A 16,590-nucleotide genomic window follows, 5' to 3' on the forward strand; every position below is an offset into this window, starting at 1 on the left:
ATATAAACATTAAGAATAGTCTTTAAACAAAATAGAAATCCTATTCTGGTCAATGTGGGGTCATAAAGGAGGAGAAATATTTGCTCATTTTTGAGCAACAAGCTACAATATAGCTTGCCTACATGTATATCTGAATGTCAGGATTTTATTTTGTTTTTTTAAAAGTTTTATTTACTTATTGGACAGACAGAGATCACACGTAGGCAGAGAGACAGGCAGACAGAGAGGGGGAAGCAGGCTCCCTGCTGAGCAGAGAGTCCGATGTGGGGCTCGATCCCAGGATCCTGGGATTATGACCTGAGCTGAAGGCAGAGACTTTAACCCACTGAGCCACTCAGGCACCCTGTGAATGTCAGGATTTTAAAAACAGTTTTTTTGCTCTGACTAGTTTCTCCAGTAACCTCAGCATATTTTGTGGTGCTGTAGATAAGATTTTGGTAGTCCACATTTACCTTATAAATCAAACACTAATTTAAGACTAATATTATATGCAATATATTATAGTAAATACCCTGGAGAGGACAAAGATGAATTACTGTATTTATCAGATGGATCAAAGTCTGTTAGAAGAGATTAACACCTACACATAAACAACTTTTATACATGCTTTATTCTCTCCCTGGAGAATGCAGTTACCATTGATTTAGCTCAAGCTAGAAATATTTATATCACACTTAAATTTATCTTTTCCCTCATATCATACAACATTGGTTATAAGATCTGCATAATTTATTTTTAAAATGTTTTTGAATGTTTCTGTTCTTTGCGTTACCAATGTATTAATTCATGAACTTAAACTTCCTCATTTGATTTATTTTGATGAATTGTTTGAGTACTTTGGAAGCTATATGGAGCTATCCAAAGATTCTGAACAGAAGGACTATGTGATTATGCCTATTATTTAAAAAATAGTATTGTTGATAATTTAAGGTCTAGATAATAAATAGACAGTTTTACTAAGACCATTTCAATCCCACTGATGAAGAAAAAAGATGAAAGCAGTTAAATCAGAAGCCAATGGTAACATGGAATTACCTGAAACTTAGTTCATTCCCTTTACTAGGGCCATAGTAAATGTGTGATAAAATATAATTCCTTAACAAATTAAAATATAAATTTTAATCATAAATTAAAATATAATATCTCAACACAATATCCATTGAGTTAAAAATATAGTACTACTTCTGTGTGATGGACAGAGATTTCTTTTTAAGGAGTGGGTTGTAATTGTCACAGACATAATTGAGAGTTCAAAGAACCCCCAGTTTGGGCCCTTGGCCTGTGAGGCAAGAGGTATCACAGTAGGAAAGCCAAAGGAAAGCCTAGAAAACTGTCCCCCTACCTCTGACCAAGGTACCAAATTAAAACATTATCATTTCCAAGAAAAGGACACATGGGCATTATTAGTTAGCTAGTCAAAAGGCCTGGAAGAAAGATTGGAAAAAGATATCTAAGATTGAAGTCGGTGACTAGAACCATCAGAGGAGGTTAAATATGAGGATTTTTATGTCCTATATTATCATGCACAAGAAATCAACTATTATTATAAAGGTACCAAGCCACCAAGTACAGAAGCTGGTGTTACTCAGTGTCTTTCATTGGCTGCTGACATAACAGGCCCATGAAAAAAGTCACCACAGTGGCAAAAATGGACCAAAGCTGAAATAACTACTGCACCACTGAATGTTCAAGCTGCCAACAAGAACAGAGAACCGATAGTGTTCTCAATAGAGAATATCACTGAACCCCAATATGGTGCCATTCCTACAGCCACTATGGAAAATAGTATGGTGGTTTCTCAAAAGGTTAAAGATAGAACTGCCATATGATTCATTATCCACTTTAGGTATATAGCCAAAATAACTAAAATCAGAATCTCAAAAAGATATTATCACTCCCATACTCACAATAGCTAAGACTGTGGAAACAGCCTAAATGTTCATCAACAGATGAATGGATAAAGAAAACGTTCACACACACACACACACACACACACAATGGAATACTCTTCAACCTTAAGGAAGAAAATCATGCAGTATGCGTCAACATGGATGAAACTTGAAGGCATTATGCTAAGTGAAATAAGTCACACAGAAAGACTAGTACTGCATTCTTTAAATTATAGGAGATATTTAAAGTAGTAAAACTCGTAAAAACCAAAGACTGGAATGATGGTTATCAGGGGTTGGGGGAGGGGGAAATGGAGAGTTGTTAATCAATAGACGTTTCAGTTAAGTAAGCTGAGTAAGTTGTAGAGATTTGCTATACAACACTCTACCTATAGTCAATAATAATGTATTGAACACTTAACATTTGTTAAGAGGATGTATTTTAAGTTTCTTACCACAGTAAAATAAATTAAAAAGAAATACACACACGCACAATATGGCACCATTTCTCAAGGAGACCAACTGGCCATGTGATGCATCATTAATCACTAGTGCAAAGGCCAGCTATTTGCTTTGATAGAAATAGATATGAATTCTTAGTATGGGTTTTTCTTTCCTGCCTACAGCATTGCAACCAGCATCACTATCAAAGGGCTTATAAAATTCTTAATCCATTGATATAGACTCTCACATACCACCACAATAGACCAGGTAGCCCACTTTACCATAAAAAATATGGGAGTGGAAGTGGGCCCATGCCATGGAATCCACTAATCATGTCACATATCACACCACCTAATCGCTGCTGGTGTTGCAAAATAATGAGACAAACTCCTGAAGGCATAGCTGAAGCACCAGCTCAGATATTCTGAGAATGGTGCCTATATTCTTTAAGATGCACTATGTATCTTGAATCAAATAGCTTTATATAATTCTGTGACCCCAAGAAGAAGAGTACATGGGTCCTGGAACCAAGTGGTAGAAGCAGGAGCAGTGCTACCTAGCCTTACTTCCAATAATCCACTTGAAGAATTTTGTTTTTTTCATACCCACAGCCCTGGACTCTACTGAGGTAAGAGTTCATTGTCCCTAAAGAGAGGATACTTCCTTCAGGGGACAAAGAAAGAGCCCCATTGATGTATAAATTGCGACTGCTCTTTGAGCACTTGGATAGGAAATATCAGTAAGAAGAGTCAGCCTACTGACCAGCACTGCACTCTGACCCCTAGGAGGAAGCAGGACTACTGTTCTGCAGTGAAGGAAGCGAGGAATATATTTGATTTCAGACTAAAGAACATCTTGCTATTCCATTGTCCTATGGAAAAATGGAGGGAACTATAGTTTGGCCACTCACTTCTTTCCCTAACATTTCTCTCAGGAAGAGAGGTCCAACAAGATGCCTAGTGGAATTCCTCCTAAACATATGAGAAGGCAATCTAAGCATACAGACATAGACCGGGATGGATGTGGAGATAGAACACTCGCATGGCCTTCAGAACAAGCTCCAGCTTCCAGGAGCTTGTCAGCCGACCGTCTCCAGCTATCTGCCTCTTTGGACACTGCCTCATCTGAGGAGAGTTAGCTTACTCTTGGGCATGTCCTTTCTGAGGGGGTCCATGTCCAAAGACTGACAAAGGCAGGGTTGATCCATTCCTGTCCAGCCCCCCCATGGGCCACTTTAACTTCAGAGCTCGCTGGAGGATGCATTTAGTAGGTCTCAACTCCAACTTGACTTTTCTTTGTGCCTGCTATATACTCTGCTTCAGACTATGGTCCCCAGAAAACCCAAAATTTAGGAACAGCTATACCGTGAAAGGGTTTTCAGATTTGCCGTTTAAATGATTGGGAAAGTCTGTGTAACAATACTAAGGATAGGTAAAAGAGTTACAAATTCCTTCAGGGAGTTGGAGCATGTCTTACTCATCTTTGTATTTTTATACCTGGTATGATAGCTGGTACAGTGCATTAAATTGAAATGAATTAAATAATACTGAACTGAAATGCTGGAGGAATACACAACATTCAGTAATGTAGTCAATTATTGTCCCTTTTATAATTAGTCACTCTTACTTGTTTCTACTTACTTATTTGCTTTCAGAGAGGGAAGTGTGAGATAATTACTCATCACCTCACTGAGATATGACACTCCTCCTGTTGAGGGAATCCTGTCCCCAATCCTATTTCCTCGAGGAAATATCTATTAAATCTATACTTATAGCCACTCTTTTCACCTCCTTTGACTTGTGAGGTTGGGAGAAGGTTCATGTGTTGTGCAATCCCTTCTCTATTTTGGAATGACTGGCCAACACTTCTTTCAGGCTGTTTTATAAGAGGTCTGCCCCTATGGTGAAAGCTGTTAAATCTAGGACTATTTGGGTAATTATTCCAATTTGAGAGACTATGTACAAGTTTTGGGAAGTCTATTTGGCTCTTAATCCAAGTCATATTCTCCAAAACCAACTCTACCTATCATACCAGTGGGATTTGAATGCCCATCAGTTGAAAATTCATGTGCCAATATCTCAGATAGGGAGAGGAGTGCAATTAAACCCTGAACTCAAGCTGACTCCCCATGTGATGATGACTTCTTCTCCTGCTTAAAGGAGTCCACTCTCTTTGTGCACTTATTTCATCCCCTGACCCTCTTCATCAATGCATGCTCAGAGCCTGTATGGCAGAGCCCAGTTGAGTATTTAGTTGCCATCATTGTATAGAAATTTAGGACTGAGGGATGTAGACTGAATCAGGAAGCATTATGCTCCCTAATCCACTGTACTTGCTTCTACCTATAACCTGGAGGGCAGGTAACCAACCCTAGCAGGCAGCTCTTTCTCTGTTAAAGTGAGGAAGGCTTCTGTGAGGACAGTCAGCCATTACTACCCACTTACATGTCATTCTAAGATTTACACTGAGAAATGTTTTCTCAACATAAACAAGATTATTTGCATTAACAATAATGAAGAACTTATTTTCTTACCATTTACTTCAGTTTTATTGGGGAGGGAAATACTTGGGTTCATAATGATTTTTCTTGCATAACAAAAATAATATCATTGAAAAATATTAAACAGGTACATTAAATTATTTTTCCATAGATCAAGTTTCCATGCAGCTTCCTGTGGACGGTGGATATCATGCAGAACAAAGAAGTGAATGGTAACTTGAAATTTAAAAACATATTTTTGTGTCTATAATGACATTATGGTCTGCAAGTTTTTTTTTTTAAGATTTTATTTATTTATTTGACAGAGAGAGTGAGAGAGCATAAGCAGGCAAAGCAGCAGAGGGAGAGGGAGAAACAGGCTCCCCACTGAGCAGGGAGCCTGATGGGGGCTTGATACTGGGACTCTGGGATCATGACTTGAGCCGAAGGCAGTCGCTTAACCAACTGAGCCACCCAGGAGCACCTGAAAGTTTTGTTTTTGTTTTTGTTTTTGAAATATAGAAGGTTTTTTTCTATATTACAAAAGCTTTCCTTTACATATTATGAATAAGTCTTAGAAGATGGAGCTTAGATGTTTACCAGAGTTATGGAATATGGGGAATATTAGGTTTCATATTTGTTGTATTTGTTATTTAGTTTAATAATAAAATAAAAAAAAACTTTGCTTTTATTTAACATGAGAGCACATGTGTCTTTCCATTTTTATAGTGACATTTTCTCATTTCCATCCTCTCAACACATATTTACAGGTCAATATCCTTGTGTATGTTATTTCACTCCTTTGTCTATTTTCATATAATCATAACAAAAATATTTAGGATGTTTCACTGATATTTGTTTTACAAGTCAACCTATATATGTTGATCTTTGACCAGCCTTCTTATTAATAATACATTAAAGATCTGGCTAATTGAACATAATAATAAAAAAATAATTCATGGATCAGAAAAAAAAAGATATTTTTTTCAAATCAGAAAGTAAGCACCTAACTCATTTTCTTTAACATTGTTTTGTGTATTCTTTTAAATTAATGGAATTTTTTAGAGTAGTTTTAGAGTTACAGAAAAATTGAGCTAGAGGCTTCCCACCCAGTACCTAACATGCACACACAGTCTTCCCTGTTATTAACATCTCGCATTGATGGCAACTAATGTAAACTATGGACTTAAGTTAATAAAAATGGACCGATATCAGCTCATCAATTGTAACAAATGTGCCACAGCAATGCATCATATTTTAATTAACTACATGACATTGTATTGTGTGGGTTTATCTCTCCATTCCTTAACTGATGAAGAAACTTGTTATAGCTTTTTACCACTATAAACAGTGCTATAATAAACAACCTTCAACATTTAGCTTATGCATTAGGAGAGCTATTCTTTTTTCTTTATTTGTTTTTGTTTTTGTTTTTAATTTTTATTTGGCATCCAGGTACCATATAATACAATATTGATTTCAGGAGTGGAATTTAGTGATTCATCACTTACCTACAACACCCAGTAGGAGAGCTATTCTTATGAGGTGAGTTTTCATATGGAACTATCAGGTGAAAGTGTATGCATATTTTACCATTTACTGCCACTTATGTAATCATCTTGTTTCATCAGGTTTTACAAATGTAAATCACATCTTCTTCTAGAATCTTGGTACATAGCTAGTGAGACTTTTGGAACTCATTTAATATGCTTGGATTTTCATGAACAAATGGATGACTGGTTTGGCTAATATTACGGTAAGTACTACTATTAAGTACTGTGTTCTTATGAATAATGAAAATGATTAACAGGCTGATGTGTAAGAATCTCTACTCACATACTCTTATTTCAATGTTGCAACTTTTTTTCACAAGTAAGTTTCCTAATAGTTCCCTTGGGATGCTCATTCCTTGGAAGAGTATTCTATATGTTCTCTACTAAGTGATCTAGACAGCTAGTCCAACCTAACATTCAAGCCCAGTAAAAGTGATCTGGGCTTTTTAGATTGTGTGCCCCATTATACTCCTACCACTTCTCACGTATCTGGAATTATTATATAAGGAAATGCTGTAAGGTCATCTAGTTACTATGAAATAAAATTCCATATACCAAGGACACATATAGTCAACAGTGTGCCCATAACAGTAGTAATTTGCTGGCTTATTGACTTGTTGACAAAGAACACATGTATGTATGGAATGGGGAGGCAATGGAGTTATATTATGATTTCTGAAGGTGTATCTTTGTGGGCAAGGAAATCTGGATATGTGCCATTTTAACAACCAAATTTTAGATGAAGAGCTTAATTTCATAGACGCAAAGAGGATTGCTTCGGATCACCCAGTCAGTTACTGATATTATCAAGACTAGAGCAAATGTCTAATTAAATGGCAGCTCTGGCTTTTTTTCATTATGCCACCCTTCGCGGATCTGGTATTTAGGAGTGGTTCTCTGTGAGCACAGCTATCCCACCTCCCTCCTCAGATTATTCACTTGGAAAAATAAAAAAAATTCTGCCTTTCCTCAACTTTGCTGTATTAATTATTTAAAAGAATATTACTTTCAAATTATAATAGCTAATATTTTATCACTTACCATGAGCCTGGCATCATGGTTGATTTTTTTTTTGATGATAGTAGTTTTTTAAAATTTTAAGTTGTAGGAAACAGATATTACATGAATTTTACGATCTAAACCATTTTTTAAAAAAAGATGTATTCATGTGAGAGAGTGAGAGAGAAGGAGGGAGGGCAGATAGAGAGGGAGAGAGATAATCAAGCAGATTCCCCACTCAGCATGGAGCCTCAGATGGGGTCTAATCTCATGACACTGAGATCACCACCTGAGTGAAAAACAAGAGTCAGACGCTCAACTGACTGTGCCACCCAGGCTCCAGCAACCTAAACCATTTTTAAGTGTACAGTTCAGTAGTGTTAATTAAGTGCATTTAACTGTTGTGCAACCAATCTCCAGGACACTTTTTATTTTGCGAAACTATCACATCCACTAAACAACTTCCTGTTCCTCACTCCCATCAGCCCCTGGCAACCACCAGTCTACTTTCTGTCTCTGTGATTTTGATTACTCTAAGTACCTTGTGTAAGGAGAATCACTATATTTATCTTTTTGTGGTGAGATTATTTCACTTATCATAGTGTCCTCAAGGATAATTCACATTGTAATATGTGTCAGGATTGTCTTCCTTGTTTGGGCTAAATGACATTAGCGTAATATCACATTTGGTTTATCCATTCATCTACTGATGGGCAATTTGGCTACTTCTATTTTTTGGTGATTGCAAATAATGCTGCTGTGAATTTGGGTGCATACGTATCTCTTCTAGATTGTGATTTCAGTTCTTTGGGATATATTGCCCAGAAGTGGAATTGATGGATCACGTGTCAATTGTATTTTAAATTTTTTGAGGAACCACCAAGGGCTAAAATGTGAGCATTTTAATCTCTCTTTCTTTTTCTCTGACCCCAGTAGACATGAATAATTGTAGTAATAAATCTTTGGGCAAAAAAACACAAGAAAATATTTATACAAGCAGTGAGTTTATAAATAGAAAATTGATAGAAACAAAAATGTTGTAAAAGACTATATATCAACTGTTTTGTCCCTTGGAGACTTTGTTGCCAATAAAATCACTGACTGAATAGATTGAGTGGGAGCTCCTATTGCTTAGCAACTAATGGGCAGGCTGACAACTCTACACCATAAAGACATTAATGTTGAGAAGTTTAATATTTAAAAAAGGTGGTTTTCCTAGCTGTTATCTAAATATTTCAGGGAAATAAGATTGTGTATTGTTTCCCTTTGAACATCTATATTATGAAAACTTGAACAGATATGAACAGAAAAAATTAAAGTTTTCTGGGGAGGTAGTTTGAATTGTCACTAAGAATATTCCCTGGAGACAAGTCCCACCAGTTTCTGAGGGGCAAGTCTGTAGCCAGTAAGCACAGAATGGGAACGGCTATTGTGAGGAAGGACGAGGCTGGTATGTGAGCCTGGTTGTCTTCCATCTGTTCAGTACTAACAGTCTTAAGTGGAACATTGTCTAAGGCTGGGATGGGTGATGTGGGACCTGGAGAAATCTGGGTCTGGCTGGAGCACCGTAGCCCATTTTCTCACGAAGCTATATTTAGTCATCTGGGACCTTTGTGCCTGGACAGAACTTTGTAAGTGGCTCTGATCCTTATCATCTGGATGACTTTGGAAAAGCTAATTAACTTCTTTTTTTTTTTTTTCTTTTTTAAGATTTTATTTATTTATTTGTCAGAAATAGAGAGTACAAGCAGAGAGAGTGGCAGATAGTGGAAAAAGCAGGCTCCCCTCTGAGCGAGGATCCTGATGTGGGACTTGATCCCAGGACCCTGGGATCATGACCTGAGCCGAAGGCAGGTGCTTAACCGACTGAACCACCCTGGCATCCTGCTAATTAACTTCTTTTTGCCTCAATTTCCTTTTGGAAAAATAGAGATAATCAGCTTGCAAACATGATGAGGGTTTTGTAAATATTTTTGAAGGCAGTACATGTTGTGTCCTAGTTTCATACCTGAGAGACCACCAAGGAGCCAACACCAATGCAATCACCTAAGGGTTTATTCAGCAAGCTCAAGCTTGGGCCCAAGTGTACCCAACGCAGCGGAGTAGGGACTTGGACCCCGAACTTGGTTAAAGCAGGGGTATTTATATGTTATTTTAGGGGATTTCCAGTAGGGGGTGTGGACCCTGTGTCTCAAGGTCCAGTTTCTGTTATCGTGCAGAACACCTGGTTAGCTACTACTAGGGCATTCTGCGGTTTTTCTTGTAACTGACTCTTGGGCCATTTTGTGGTTTTTCCTGGAACTAAAGTTCAGCCCCTGGTCACAGGGGCCTGAGATGGCTGCCAAAGCTAAGATGGCTGTACTGGTGCTAAGGCTAAACTTGAGGCAGGTCGGCCTCATTTTTCTTGGCCTCCACACATGTAAAGTCACATACATGGAACTCAGTAGATGTTTATCTATTATAAAAAGTAGTGGTATTATATAGCTTACAAATTCTTCTGGAAAAAGGTGAATCTACAATTTTGAACATGTTAACCCACAGCTAACCACTATTAATGACATTATGACTTCCTTCTTTCTATTCTTAACTTCCCAAAAGACCACCAGAAAAAGAAAAAAAAAAACTGGTAATCAAATGAACTTAAGTTAATCAGACTCAACTACAGATACAAAAGCTAGAGAAAATAATAACTGTATAGAGTTTGAACTATGTCTTAGGCTGGAAAGTTTAAGGGAGAGTTTTATAGGGTTTGAAGGTTTGGGTTCCAGTGATATAAGGCAGATCTTTCAGGTGAGGAAGTGAATTGGGATTGAGTAAAGTCTGAGATGGAAAATCTCTTGCTGAAAATTAGTTAAAGGACTTTGGATTATGCCAGTCCTTTTTATTATATATGTTCCATAATTACCATGGATATGAGAATGATAATTGTAATAAGCACCTAATGATGATAATTTTAAAATGTGGTTTTCCGGTTCATTACCTGAACAAGCGTTGTGTGTTGTTTCCCCCGAATACCTATCTTGTGAAAACCTGAGCAGAAATAATAAAATTTTAAGTGTTTTCTACTTTGAATTAATCGAAGATACTAAGAAATATAAGGTATTGAGGAATTAAGGAGTGGGCCAAATGAGGATTAAGATTCCTAATCTCATTGTACTATTGCAGCATGCATTGTAGGAAATATCATCATCATCATTATCATCTTCCTCATCATCATTATTATTTTGCCATGTACCAGTTGATGGATTCCATGATGAGGGAATAAGAATTAAATGTGACTGATAGTGACTCTTGACTCCATTGTAAGAAGAAACTGAATGCATTGTTAAAAATCTTCCACTAAAATGTGTTTCTTACTATAAAGATATTTTTATGTATAAAATAAAATATACAATAAGGGGCACTTGGGTGACTCAGTCAGGGAAGTGTCTGCCTTCAGCTCAAGTCATGATCCCAGGGTCCTGGGATCAAGGCCTGCAACAGTCTCCCTCTCAGCAGGGAGACTACTTCTCCTTCTCCCTCCCCTTTCACTCACGCACATGCTCCCTCTCCCTTTCCCTATCTGTCAAATAAATAAATAAAATAAAAAATAAAAAAGTATTAGAATATGTAAGATATATGACAATGAATTAACAACAGAAAGCCTTAATCTCTTAAGTGTTTTGTACAGAACCCAGAACGTTAGACTTCCAACTGGAAATGTGAAAGATTAGTTTGCACAGCTCTCTGTTTTTGCTGATTTATTTTATTAGGTTTTGTTTCATTCTACAATAGTATATAAACTAAATGTCTCTTTTCATTTTTCCGTAGTTATGCTTTTCTTGAGATATGTCGCACCCTTTCTTGGATTGCCTTCTTTGCATTCCATTTCACAGACTTGATCATGAGTCCTTGTTGACAATATGTGTGCTTCTCTGATGCCTGGATTATCTTCGTGGAACTGATTATAATTCATTTCTCATTACGATTAACTTCTACAGCTGATCCTGTCACTGCTCTTCATGTACGGAGTATTTCATTACTCAGTATTTTAATGTTTGTTACTGAAGCTCGCAATAACTATTTAAAGTAAAAATGTTGATCTCTTTTATCAGAATCCTTCCCAAATATTTGATAATCATTGCTAAAAAGCCTGATAACCAAAAGAATGTATAACTTGAAACACACACTGAATACCTGAACGGTATGAAGATTCTTGCCTTTGCTTAGGGAAATGCTCGGTCAAGAAGGAAATGAAGGAGCCTTAAACTAAGCCAACTGTTGGCAGAGCATTGTACATATGAATGTAATATAAGAGCAGATATATTTTTTCTGGACAACTGCAAGCCAAAAATGTGCCAGGTGCTTTCATAAATATTATTTTATCATTTTAAAATGTGAGGAAATAGCTTCATAAAGGTGAAATAATTGCCCAAGATTACACCATTATTATATGATACAATGAAACTTCAGTTATATTCTAATCCCTCAAAGTCATTTTGTTCCCTATTATGTCATACTCCATTGTTTCTAAACCCTATTCTGTGACTTCTAAAACATGCTCTAAGGGCAAAGGATGTATCCCATGATGCAGATATAAGCCATTCAGATAAGACAACCAGCTAGAGCTGATTTAAAGTCCATCCAAGAGGGCTTTCTGGAAGAATGTGATCTCAGCAGTACACAAACACATAAACACAAAACTAGGGATTCTGATAGATGCAGAGACGTATTTGTTCCCAACAAGGATGGACCTGTGAATGTTAAATTTCCAGTAATGGGTCTGAGGCTCGGTGGTCTTCAAAGCACTCATGGAAGCTTTTCAGAAGAGAAAAATGGGTTCTAAACACCTACCAAACCCAGAGAGCACCAGTGCTGGATAACTTACGAAATACAAATCGGATTTTTCCCTCTGTGGCAGGCAGAATCATGCCTGCTCTTCCCCAGAGATGTTCCTGCCTTAATCCCCAAAACTTGTGAAATGGCCCCCCCACAGCAAAGGGTCTTTGCTGATGGAACTAAGTCGAGGATCTTGAGATAGAAAGATTATACTAGATCATCCAAGTGGACCCAGAATAATCATAAGGGTTCTTATATGAGAGGCAAGAGGGTCAAAGGCCAAAGAAGGAGATGAGAGCAATGGAAGTAGAGGTTGGGATGCCACACTTTGAAGATGGAGGAGGTGCTGTGAGCCAATGAAAAGAAGCTAGAAATGACAAGGAAAGACTTCTTTCCCTGAAGCCTCCAGAATGAACACAGCCCTGACAAGACCCCGATTTTAGACGTCTGACCTCTAAAACTTTAAGAAAACAGTCTCTTATGGTTTGTTTCCCTCTCTCATTTCATCTTGTTTCATTCTTCCCTTCCTTCCCCTATGACTCTGTGTCTTGTTTCTCAAACAGTGAAATCACATGATAATTGTCTTTCTCTGATTAACTTATTTTGTTTAGCATAATACCTTCTAGTTCCGTCTATGTCATTGCAAATGGCAAGATTTTGGGTTTTTTGATGGCTGCATAATAGGGGGGTGGGAAGGATGGGGTGGTTGGACATTGGCTTTTGGAGGGAGATATGTGCTATGGTGAGTGCTGTGAATTGTGTAAGACTGATGATTCACATACCTGTACCCCTGAAACAAACAATATATTATATGTTAATTAAAAAAGGAAAAAAAATCTTTAAAAAAACAAATTTGTAAAATATGTGTTATTTTAACTAACTTTGTAGTCTTTTGTTACAGCAGCAGTAGGAAACTAGTATTACTTTCCTTGCCTCTCTTTCTTCAATTCTAAAGGGTTCAATGGAGAAATTTAGTGGAGAAGGAGGAGGCATGTAATTCTAGCTTGGAAATAAAGGTAGAACCAGAGAGGTGACATAGTCCATGGCCCCTTCTTCCAGCTGCAGGGGTCCAATCCAAAACAGTGCCTTACTGACCTGGATAGGTTATTTGCTGAACTGATTGAGAACTGACTGACCAAAGGATATTTTGTCAGCTAGGAGTTATGAGATTTGTCCCCAACTTCACCCAAGGCTCAGGGATGGGCAAAATCATATGAGAAATTGAGAAAAGACTTTTCTAATTACATCCTATGAGTCCCACTTTCCCACAATTACAGCAGCCATTGGAATAAGGCTCACTTTGAATTAGGTGATGGCTCTGTTGTCCCTTCATTCTGTAGGGCTTAGATTTCTTCTAAACACTCCTGGTTTCCTGATTCCTGTGAAATGTCTTTGCAATTGCTTCCTCCATTACACAGTTCCAATGAGATTCTCAGATTCCCCACATTCAGTCCTACCTACCTTGGGTGTTATCAGCCTTTGAAAACCCCTCTTGTTTGTAAACATAATAATATCCTTGTGGTGATTGTCAAAGCATAATTTTCAAAATGTTAAAAACATCATTGAACGCACAGAGACAGTGAGCATGAGCATACGCAAAAATTTTGTTTAACTCATTAATGAGGGAACCAGTAGAATGAAAAATAGAAATTTTATATGAGCAGTGAAGAATGGTGTTAAGATTAGATCACTGAATTTGATTCAGATTAGATTATATTCTACAGAACAAGAAGACTATGACTGTGGAAGTCATCAGCTCTGACAGAAGAAAACCAAATCATTGTACCTTATCAGTTTTCCACAACTTAAATTCTATACTTCAGAGCTATACAATGCCTGGATCCTAATCAGTTTTGATTACCACAGTGAAAGCTCTGTTTTCCAAGGGACTCAGGTGTGTTGGATAATAATTTGGCCTCATGTTAAAATATTACACAATCATCTCACTTATTTATTTCCAAGCTCTGAATAATCCTTTGTAACATCCTTAACAAATATTAAAGCATCTAAAAATTAAAATTACTAAATAAATATTGACATGAAGGAGATCAAATTTTGCTACAAAATGTGACCTAGTTTAAAATGAAGTTTTTAGGGGCGCCTGGGTGGCTCAGTGGGTTAAGCCGCTGCCTTTGGCTCAGGTCATGATCCCAGGGTCCTGGGATCGAGCCCCGCATTGGGCTCTCTGCTCGGTGGGGATCCTGCTTCCTCCTCTCTCTCTGCCTGCCTCTCTGCCTACTTGTGATCTCTGTCTGTCAAATAAATAAATAAAATCTTTTAAAAAATGAAGTTTTTATTTATCTAATCCCTGTACTGGATTGAGTTACATCTATTTGGTTAAGCTGGAATTTGTATTTTTCTGAATCTCCTTCTCTGTATGGTTCTAGATGTGACCTGGAAGGGGAAAGGTAATTAGTGGCTGTGATTCATTGAAGGACTCGGGGATAAGTTAACAGTGATGTTCATGTGCAGAGGTGCCTAGTAGATCCCAGGTAGCCCGTCACTCCTCCTCCCTGCTCTCTGATCAGCTTGCCCTCCTGACGAGCACTGGGCTGAGCACCACTCTTCCAGACCCACAGACAGATGCTCGGCGATGGCTACACAGAGGTTGAGAGCTTCTTGTTGAGGGCTTCTCTCCCTGGCATCCCTCTCTGCACTTATTTCATAGTCTGGTATGCTTAGCTTCTATATTAACCTTCAAGTTCTGATTCTCCCATTCTTGCCAGTGGTTTTGACAGATGAATTTAGTGACTCTACCCAATCCCTAATCTCTGCTCCAGATCTTCCCTTCACTAGCTCCTCCCACATTTTCATAAGATCTAATTTCTTACAGATATGCTCAGAGTGGCTCTGCTTTCCTAGCTTAACCCTGACAGATTCATTCCTATTGTCTAGAGCTATGATCTCTAATTTCAACTCTCTCTTCTCATCTGAGAAGATATTTCCAAACATATTCTGACACTAAATTTATGATAATAATAATGACAGTAATAATGATAATAGCTAACACTAATACTCATGAGGAATTAGCATTATTATAAATGATTTGCTACTAAATGCCTCAATGTTTCTCATTCTCTTTAAGACTGTATCCTATGTCTTTGGAAAAAAATCACATTTTAAAACATGAAAATATTCTTCCTATTCCTGAGGTCATATTGGTATAAAGGGATCACAGGGAAATCTAGGGGTGTAATTAGTAGTATGGTGTGGGTAGTAAGGCTAGCCTGGAGCTTGTTTTATTTATGTGGTAGAGCCATTCCTAGTTAACTATCATTATTGGCTCTCTAAGATGTAAAGAACCATTGCTAAGAAGGCCCCAAAATGCCATATATTACAGTAACAGAACTTGCTGTGAATTTGTCGTGTCAGATGCTTTGCAAAGCTGTTTACATTCTATTTATATTATCTCATATAATCTTGCCTATGACTCCAAAAGATAGGAACTACCAGCCTCTTTATATAGGTGAAAAACTGAGATTGAGAAAAGTAACTTGCTCAAGGTCACACATTATATATGTAATTAAGACTTCCTGTTGTCTTCCTATATCCATTCTCTCCTGCTGCTAAACCCCCATCTTAGCTGAAGAGATATTCACGATAACAATGACTACATTCCTATCCTCTTTGCAACCAGGTACATCCATTTGGCTATATCGTGACCACTGATATAAAAGTAGAAGTGGTGGGGGTGCCTGGGTGGCTCAGTGGGTTAAGCCTCTGCCTTTGGCTCAGGTCATGGTCTCAGGGTCCTGGGATTGAGCCCCACATTAGGCTCTCTGCTCAGCCGGGAGCCTGCTTCCCTCTCTATCTCTGCCTGTCTCTCTGCCTACTTGTGATCTCTCTCTCTCTGTCAAATAAATAAATAAAATCTTTGAAAAAAAAAAAAAGTAGCAGTGATGGAAAGTTGTCCTTTACAGAAAGACTACAGTCTTTCTTGCCTCTTTCCTGATTGCTATAATGCAGATAAAATGGTTGGATCTTCAGCAGCCAGAATGACTTTCAAGATGACATTGGAAATAGCACTCAAACATAGTATGCTGTAAGAATTTTGAGTCCCAATACTGGAACACCTCAGACACCCGCATCTGAGCTTTTATCTAAATGAAAAATTAAATTTCCACTCTATTCAAGCCATTGTTATTGGGGGTTTCTATAACTTGCAGCTGAACTTAATTTTAATTAGGTTAAATTAAATTAAATTAAATTATTTAATAAAATAATATAAACTTTTTATGTGCACATGCAAAAATAAAACCAAAGAAGCCCACTACCGGTACTACCATTCATTTTTACAATTCTTTTTCCCTGGTGGTAGATTGGAAATTAGAAATATTTCTCAGTTGTTATCCATTTCCAGCTTCGAGTCTGAGAACTTACATTTATCAGGAGTCCCTGAAAATGCCAA

This window comes from Neovison vison, chromosome 1 (assembly GCF_020171115.1).
Source record: "Neovison vison isolate M4711 chromosome 1, ASM_NN_V1, whole genome shotgun sequence".
Taxonomy (NCBI): domain Eukaryota; kingdom Metazoa; phylum Chordata; class Mammalia; order Carnivora; family Mustelidae; genus Neogale; species Neogale vison.